General features: G+C 36.9%; 1 protein-coding gene across 2 annotated transcripts in view; it reads left to right on the top strand.

Annotated features, from left to right (window-relative positions):
- Fut8 (fucosyltransferase 8) overlaps positions 1 to 9205 on the top strand; it is a 230500-nt gene that overhangs the window by 31164 nt on the left and 190131 nt on the right. For both annotated transcript variants that reach the window (XM_055595342.1, XM_055595341.1), the window contains exon 2: positions 1615 to 1709. The gene's annotated coding sequence lies outside the window, so the exon portion shown is untranslated. The remainder of the gene's footprint in view (positions 1 to 1614; positions 1710 to 9205) is intronic.

The following is a 9205-nucleotide window of genomic DNA, read 5'->3' as shown; positions in this document are numbered from 1 at the left end:
TATCTATCTATCTATCTATCTATCTATCTATCTATCTATCTATCTATCTATATCTTTGCGGTTGTTTACCATCAGAAGGTAAATCACCAGTTATTTAACAATGGCAATAGACATAAGTCCTACATTCTTCAATTACTGTGGAAAGTTGGCAAAAAACCTTTTAGGTGAAGTTTTAAGAAAGAATTATAGTGAATTTAGAGATATTTTAGATTTCGTATTTATGTATAAATTGCACATTTATGGTCTTTTGAGAATTATTGTTTGTCCTTTTCAAATTGTTCTACCAGACGAGATAATATAAATAACAGTACACTATGCAAAAGGATTTTGTGTTTAGGGCAATTTCTTGACTGTTCTTATAGCCTATTATCTCTCAGAACTTTACATTTTACTCTGGGAAATTATAGTAAAAGCAATTGGGATTGGGATTGTACAGTTCTACTAGCCAAAAAATTGGTTTCAGTGGGCTTCGGTGTCACTGGAGGAAAAACCCACTTCTTACAGATAATAATGTCAATACTTCTCACAATTAATGTCATTTTAAGAATAATCACATGTCATAGCACAATAGTAGGGCAACTGAGGGAAACATATTGCCACAAAATGTAGTGTTATTGGGTTTTTTTATTCAGTGACTTGTACATCAATGTGCAGTGACTGTGCATATGTGATATGCACATTTGATATGCGAGTAGTTATTAAAACTATTTCGCTTGTCTATGAATCATACTGATTCCTTACCATATGTCAAATATATGGTAATAGATGATGAAGAGCCACCAGCAAAGAAGTAGGTTCCCTAATTAGAAGATTATATACGATTATGTATATGCATATACATGCTATATATGTGAAATGCACATCTATGAATATGGCAGCAAATAGTCTAGCAAAGATTAATGTGGAACAGAATTCTTAAGTTGAAACTTGAGAAAGCTGACTTATATAGTTTAATTGACAAAAAGTGAAAAAAAAAAGCAGGTGTTCAGAAGGTTCATGGCTCAGCAGTGGAACAAACCTTAGATCATATGACCCCTCTAAAGAAAGACTAAAAGCAGCACCCCAAAAAGAAATTTCCAAATGATGTGAATACACCTCTGAAAAACACAGTATTTATAGGAGTGTGAAGTTATTTAACACTCAACAAAGTAAATTTTACAGTGTCGTCTTTTATACTCCAAGAAGGCTCATTGAATGGTGACAGCTGAGAATAATAAAATTGCTCTGTGGAAAGCAAGCAGATTAGATTAGTTTGAGTGGAAATTTGTGTAGGAGGAAGAAACAAAGATGTAGAACTAGTTGGGTTGTTGGGGATGCAGATTTTAAATTACAGACTGGAAGGAGATGTTTGTGGCTGGGAAGGAATCATTGGGGGCTGACTTGTTATGGGATAGAATATGAAGCAAATTAAGACAATGAGTGCAACTGAGTTTGGATGTAATTTGCAAAGTGAAACTCTGTTCCTTAGCATTTGGAAAATTAGGGCTGCAGAATGAGATAATGTAGAATACAGACATTTACGTGTTATGACTGCCACATGAAAAAAATTAATAAGTATAATGATGTTACATGAAATTTGAGGAGAGTGAATTAATTTACTTTCTTTTGTTTCAGGTTGCTGGACTGACTGACGCTATCTATGGCCCTGGTGGTATTTTTATTCAAGATAAAATCCTTTCCATCTTTATTAATTAGCTGAGAAAATTCAGGTCAGTACATTTTTTTTTTGTGGGTAGAACTTTCCTGTTTCCATTTGAATATTTTCAGACATGGATGATTTTGTTTTTAAAGCTCCATGCATATATACCAGTGGAGTAGAAAGACCGCTTTAGTTCAAAGCATTAGTTGAATTGTGCGTTATTTCGGAACTATTTTCTGCCTGCCTCCTGAGTATAGTCTGTTCTTCATAAACTTATAAGCATGTTACTTTTTTAATGGCTTTGATTTTCAAGTTTTGAACTTGATAAAACAAGTGGTACCTACACTTTTTTTTTTTATTGAACATAGGTTGTTGTGTGACATAGTTGGTAATGAGAATAAACTCTTAAGAAACTTCTGGTGTTTTATTAACTCTTTTAAAGCTTGTCTACACGTGAGCATACATTAGTATCTCTTCCTTTAATGTTAATTCTTAGAGTATTGGCATATATATTTATCAGTACAATTAAAATAGTTTCACAAGCTTTCCGCTTCATTCATGTTGTTCCTTTGTAGTTAACCCTCCCGCCCACATCCTTTCACCAATGTGGATCTGTTTTCTGTCCATATAGATTACTTTTTCCACTATGCTTAAATGGAATTATCTAGTATTCGATTTTGAAGTCTGCTTCTTTTACTTAATATGACACATTTGTGTATTGTTCATGAACTTGCATACATCGGTAATTGCTTTTCAGTTGTGTAGTAGTTTTCTGCTGTGTGGATTCACCACAGTTTATTCACTAGTTGATGGACATTTGGATTATTTCAAGTTTGGGGTGATATGTAAAGCTTCTAGAGTCGTGCATTAAAAAAAATGACTTCACATTCTATAGTAAAATAACTTTTTGTTATTAAAAGAGACCACATTTATTTAACTGTCACCTTTTTTTGTGGCCCGGGTTGCGTTTCTTTCACAGATCTTCCCTGACTCCCCAGTGCTACATGTTGAGGTTAGTAGCTTGTATGTGTGAGGCAAGGGCTTTGCCTAGCCCCTTTTTGTTGTTGTTTTGAGACAGGGATTTGCTGTATTGACCAGACCTGCCACCTTCTAATTGATAGGATTAGGAGCATGTACAACCATACCTGGTACTAAAAGTGTCATTAAAAGGAAATCAGGAAAATTTAACAGACGTTGGGTAGGGGGAGAGACCTTCAGTTTATGGTCAGTCTGTGTGTTCTTTAAGAGAAGCCACATCCAGAGAAGCAGAAGTAGACTGTAGTGGGACTTGCAGTGTTTCTTTATTTTCTTGAGCACATCAGATATAGACAGGTAGAATAAGTCGAAAGTTAACAGTTAAAAAAAGTCAAATACATTATAAACATTTTTCTGATCTTAATATTTTAGTTAAAGAGGACAGAAATTTACTATGGAAAAGTTAATTTTCCTGAATGAACATTTGAAATGAAAGTGAATGAAACAGGCCTACTTGGGGACATTAGTGATCCCAAAAATAGCTTGAAAAGCTATTTGACTGTTTGTAAGGATTTTTTTTTTTATAGATATAAAAAAAAGACCTTGAGAAAATGTAATGCTCTGAATCAGAGAATGCTGATGTTGCTTGGTAGAGGTTCCTGCTATTATTCTGGGCACAGTTAAGTGCCACTGACCCTTTAAACTGTTGTCATCCCTGAATATTTTTAGACGAGTTTTGTAACTTTGATAGAGTCTGCATAGACACATGGTATTAGTTATATCGTATTATCACAGAATGTTTCTTCTTTTTCCTTCGAGAGAGTGGGTGTATGCATGTATATGTTTGTGCCAGTTGTGCCACAGTGGGAGTGCAGAGGTCAGAGGACACCTCGAGGAACTGATGCTCTCGTTTTACTGTGTGGGTCCTGCAGCTTGAACTCAGCCTGTCAGACTTCGCAGCAGACACCTTTGCCCACTCAGCCATCTTGCTGGCCCATCAAGGACCACGTTTTAAATATGCAGAGTGTTTTAGCTCAGAGCACTTTAGAGATTCTTTTGATGTAGAATACAGCTTGATCATCCCCAACATGAGAATCTAAGATTCAGTATTCCAAAATCTGAAACTGGCATGAGTGCGTAAGTGAAAAATTCCACATCTCACTTCATGTGACAGGTCAAATAAAAACAGACATATTAAAAATATTAATATAATTAACTTTGTGCTATTTAAAGGTCTGTATAAGACATAAATGAATTCTGTATTTAGACTCATTTTATTTCCAAGATAGCTCATTATGTTTATGAAAAAAATTCCAAAAACTGAAAAATTAAAAAAATCTGAAACCTGAAACACTTCTGGTCCCATGCATTGTGAATAAAGGATACTCATCATTATTTATTCCATAGACAAATGCAGTACAGAGTCAGCAATACTTTTATATTGATGTGATTTCTTCAGTATTGGGTATATGCTTTTGGTGAATGATGTGGTAATCACTTACCTAGCATAATTTGTTGGGGGAGAAAGGCGGGCTATGATGTGTATGTGAAGGCAGGGCAGAAGAAGCTTTGTGGAATTGGTTTTCTCTTCTATTTTTTGAGGGGCTCAAACTCAGGTTGCCTGGCTTAAATGGGAAGTGCCATTGTCTGCTGAGCCATCTCATTGGTCTTCATATCAAAGCTAATACTAGAAAGGCAGGAAAACTTGTGTGTGGGAATATAGATGTTATTTGCCAAAGACTATTATATAAGTATTTGGGACAAACACATATTCCCTGAAATGTATTTTGAATTCTTATATATATGATTGCTTGTCTTAAACTTTATTTTGGATTTTCATATTTTGTAAAGGTAGATTTTAATCAAGTATTACTATTTATCCCTCAACCACTGGCTTCCTTGGACCTTATTAAAGCACTTGTATTTGTAGACTCTTTAAGATACTCAGGGCAAGAAGGAGAAAACAAGTTTTCAAAAGCATGTGGAAACAATATTAACCAAATGTAGAAGCTGGTTTCTCTCATAGCATTTTATATAAAGGGACCTTACTGCCTTTTGGGTAAGTGGAAGGCTGGAGATGTAGATAGGTGGGGTGCTGTGATTTTAATTGTGCAGCTGTCTTGAAACAATGCCATTCTCATCACTGTCCCTTCCCCTCCAGAATCACTGTTCGACTTGGGGTGAGACAAAGTGTTAATGTTTTTCAAACTCAGTTTGAATTTATTTTCTTTCCAGCTAATTTTAAGATAAAATAGAGCACTTAAAAATAATTTGAGATGTGATCTTATTTTGTAAAGAGATAAAAAAAAAAGGCTGGTATTGGAATATGCAGCTAGAAAAATGTAACCATTATTTTGCTTCATAATCACAAAACATTTTATGAGATTTATTTAAAGTTTATAGAATTTAAGTAAAATCCTCTTCACAAATATGTTAGAAACATACCTTTAAACGTTTTTAAACGTTTCTTAAGATGCTGTCATTTTGGTCTTCAGAATTTAATATATAAAAATATTGATAATGGTAGGATTTAGAATTAGCAGTTTATTTGATGAGTACTAGCAAGTACTAAGAAATCTTGTTTGAGATACTATTTTAGAAGTATAAAAACAAGATTCAAGCAGAGAAGTTTTTACTTTTGAATGTTTGGTATATGGGAACATTACAAAATGGTGACTAAAGTGGCTTATGCAAATTTTTGTGAGATGAAATTAAACATTTTTGCTTAAATCTTTTTCTATTGCTGGAAACACCTCATTGTATAATATTAACTTGATTTGATTATCTAGAGTTTTTTTAAGGCTTTTTTTTTTTTTTTAGCTTTTTAGGATAATAACTATTGGAAAACATTTCTTTTATGTCTTATGCTCCTGATTTGTTTTTACATATCTGTTTAGCAGAGTACTGATACTACTTAAGTGGTTATTTTCCAAGGAAAGCGATATAATAACCGAGAAGAGCAGAAATTGTCCCTCTGCCAGGACAGAGGGCAGGCTGCTTTGCTGTATGGTATGAAATTAAGATAATTCTTCTGGAGGAAAGTTAGGCACATCCATATGCTATTGAAGCAGGGAAGGATAGGATATCTTGTCTTTGTTCTCTTGTTGCTGTTTCTAGAAAAAGCAACTCAAGGGAGAAAGGGTTTATTTGGTTCCTCATCCATCATGTTAGAAATCTAGGTGGCTAGAGTTTACAGTAGCTGCTCATATAGCATTCAAAATCAGAAGGCAGAGAGTGATGAATATGCATTTGTGCTGCCGCTCAGACCCCTTTCTCTGTTTATGAAGCCTAGAATCCAGTTTAGGATGTGGTCACATCCATAGTGAGAAAGTATTCCCACCTCAGTTAAGCATTTACTGTCATCCCTCACAGACATACTCAGAGGCCTGTGTTCCTGAAGATTCCAGGTTCTGTCAGGTTGACAACACTGACTGTCACAGGCCTTGACAGAGATTCACTAATGTTGGAAAGGAGCAAAGTCAGGGCCAAAGTTTGGGAATCTGAAATTTGGTTTAACTCAGTTCTTTGGGTGGTAGTGACGGGGCTTGTAGGATTGAGTACTACTGTGAGAATGTAAACAGTGAAGTGAGGATTGAGAGCTGTTGAGTGTTTGATTAAGTAGTTGATTGGATGTGGTTTGAGTGTAGCTTGCCCAAAGGGTTCCATTTAAAGAGGAGAACCTATATTTTGGCGTATTATTACAGAGAATTTAGTCCATATATTTCTGACCTTATGTGCTTTGGGGAGAACATCATGGTAGCAGGAATGCATAGCAGAGAATCTACTTAGTTCTCACGGTAGACAGGAAGCAGAGAGACAGGAGCGGGGACAGGGACAAGGTATATTTAACCTTCTTTGCTGATTTATTTTTTCCAGTTAGGCCCCATGAGAGGCCAACATTTAGACCTTACCAGATAGTCAGGATTGGGTCATGACCCAGAAGGCTGTCGCTGATGACAGCTATGTGCTGAGTACAACTAAACCCTGCCTTCCTTCCTTCCTTCTTTCTGTTTTACTTTTATCTACATTTATTTTATACTGAATTATGCCCTAGGTTTTTGTTTCTTCAGGGAAATCTTTTTCTTCTGTGCAACATCATCTTCTGGCTTTAGAACAGTTTGTCCCTTTTCACTGAGGATCATCTCAGTGTACAGGGGAAGTTCATGCATGGGTTAATCTGGCCATGAGCATTTTAAGTTCATTGGTGCATCTTAGATGCCTTGTTCACCAGTATTTGGTCAACGAGCAGAGGATTTACATCTAAACCCTTCAGCATTATTTTTTGCATTTTTAAACATGTGCAACAAAAGTTCAGCACTATTTTTTGGTCACCAACTCTGAGTCCAGCCCCACTGTTTGATCTGGGTGCACTTTCTGACTACTATTTACTGCTGGAATGGCACACATTGCTTCTTTAAGGTGACGTTTTTCAGATACTTGGTGGCTTTTGGATATGCATACTCGTGATGGCCTGGGCAGTTTCCTGGGTAGTCTTAAAGTGAACACGAAGATTTGAAAATCTTGATTTACATGATTTTGTAGGGTTTTCTGGGTCAAGAGAATAGCAAACTATCTTCAAGGATCACCGCTGGCCTTTTCAGGAAAAGGCACATCTTGGTTTCTAAAAGCAACAAATAAACAAACAAAACAAAATAAAAACAAAAACAGAGGCAACCAACAGTGTGCTCATGGATAGCTCATGGCTACTTCCCTGCAAGTTTTCCTTCCCTTGATGTAGTAGTAGCTATAGTTGTTGTTGTTGTAGTAATTGTTGTAATAGTAGTTGTGGTAGTTGTTTTTCTTCTCCTCTTCATCCTTTTCCTCCTTCTCTTTCTTCTCTTCTTCCTCTGTACCCCAGCTACTACTCTTTTTCTTCTTTTCAATATAGATTTCTCTGTGTAGCCCTTGTTGACCTGGAACTTGCTTTGTAGATCAGGCTAGCTTTGACCTCAGAGGTCCATCTGCCTCTGCCTCCCAAGTACTGGTGTTTTTTAAAACTCTTAAGTAAGAGCCAGCTAATAGCAACCCTTTCTTGGGACTCTGCTTCTCTTGGGAAGGAATTCTGGTAAGCTTGATGTGAGTCAGGGTACCTTTACAGCTGCTGGTCAGTAACTACTTTTGCTTTTGCTCTTACCTATTTCTGAATTTCCTTCATTGGGCTCAAGAGACACAACTCTGCTGTTGGAAATTTTGTTGACCATTGATAATCAGACACCATTGCACCAATACAGAGTCCTCCTGCATCTTTTGACCAAATTCTGTTCCACTCAAGGGGACTATCTGTGGCTTACTACGTCTTAAATTCCCCAGAACCTCCCAAATTAGCATAACCAGTCAGGGAATAAGTATTCAGTACACAACTTGTGGGAAATACTTGATCTGTAAACCTTAATAGTGGTACTGAGGTAGAGCCTTTAAGTGGTACAGCCTAGTGTGAGGTATTGTAGGTTCTAACAAAATCTCTGAGAAAGGTCATCAGAGAGGGTTGTTAAAAACAGAGCAAGTCTGCCCGCCCTTTTTACCTGTCTGGCCATGTGTTTGCTCCCTTTCATGGCCACTATTCCCTGCTGATATCTTCTGGCATGGGGTCCCTGCCAGAGCTGCTACTATGCACTAATTGGACCATCAGGATTCAAAACTGTAAGCCAAACACGCCTCCTTTCTTTATAAGTACCCAACCTTACTTATTTCATTATGATTTAAAAGATACAGCCTGGCGGTGGTGGCACACGCCTTTAGTACTCAAGCATGCATTTGGGAGGCGGAGGCAGGCAGATTGCTCTGAGGTTGAGACCAGCCTCGTCTACAGAGTGAGCTCCAGTACAGCCAAAGCAACATGAAGAAAACCTCCAACAACAAAAAAGATACATTAATATCAGTGTAACATGATGTTAAAATATACAAAAGTAGTGTGTGTGTTTGTTGGATTTCTAGGGCTGTTGTAACAAACTACTATAACCTGGATGGCTTAAAAAAAAAGAAATTTATTTTCTCACAGTTCTCTAAATTGGTCATCTGAAATCAGAATGTTGGGAGAGCCATGCTTTCTCTGAGGGCTCTAGGGAAGAACCTCCTTCTCCTTTCTTTTGACTATTACAGGTAGTTATTAGAAATTCTTGATATTCCTTAGCTTATTATTGTGTAATTCCAACTTCTGCTTCAGTGTTCAGGTAACAGTGTATGCACGTGAGTCCAAATTTCCTTTTCACAGTGGCAGCAGTCATTTATTTAAGATGCGCCCTAACATAATATGATGTTCTAGTAATTTGTTTGTGTCTGTAGAGTCTGTTTCTAAATAGGGTTCTTTGAACAAGTTCTAGTGAGTCTAAACTTTTTTGCTTGCTTGTTTCTTTGTTTTGAGACAGGTTTTCTCTGTGTAATAGAGCCCTGGTTGTCCTTGATTTGTAACTCCAGTTACAGACTGGCCTTGAACCCACAGGGATTCTCCTGCTCTGCCTCTGGGTGCTGGGATTAAAGGTGTGTGTCACTACACCAGGCTTGATTCTAAACTTTTGTGGAGGCGTGCATACCGGCATGCTCACAAACACACACACACACACACACACACACACACACACACACACACACACA

Source organism: Psammomys obesus, unplaced genomic scaffold (genome assembly GCF_907164565.1).
Source record: "Psammomys obesus unplaced genomic scaffold, mPsaObe1.curated_primary_1811, whole genome shotgun sequence".
Classification (NCBI taxonomy): domain Eukaryota; kingdom Metazoa; phylum Chordata; class Mammalia; order Rodentia; family Muridae; genus Psammomys; species Psammomys obesus.
This window is presented reverse-complemented; position numbering and strand designations above follow the sequence as displayed.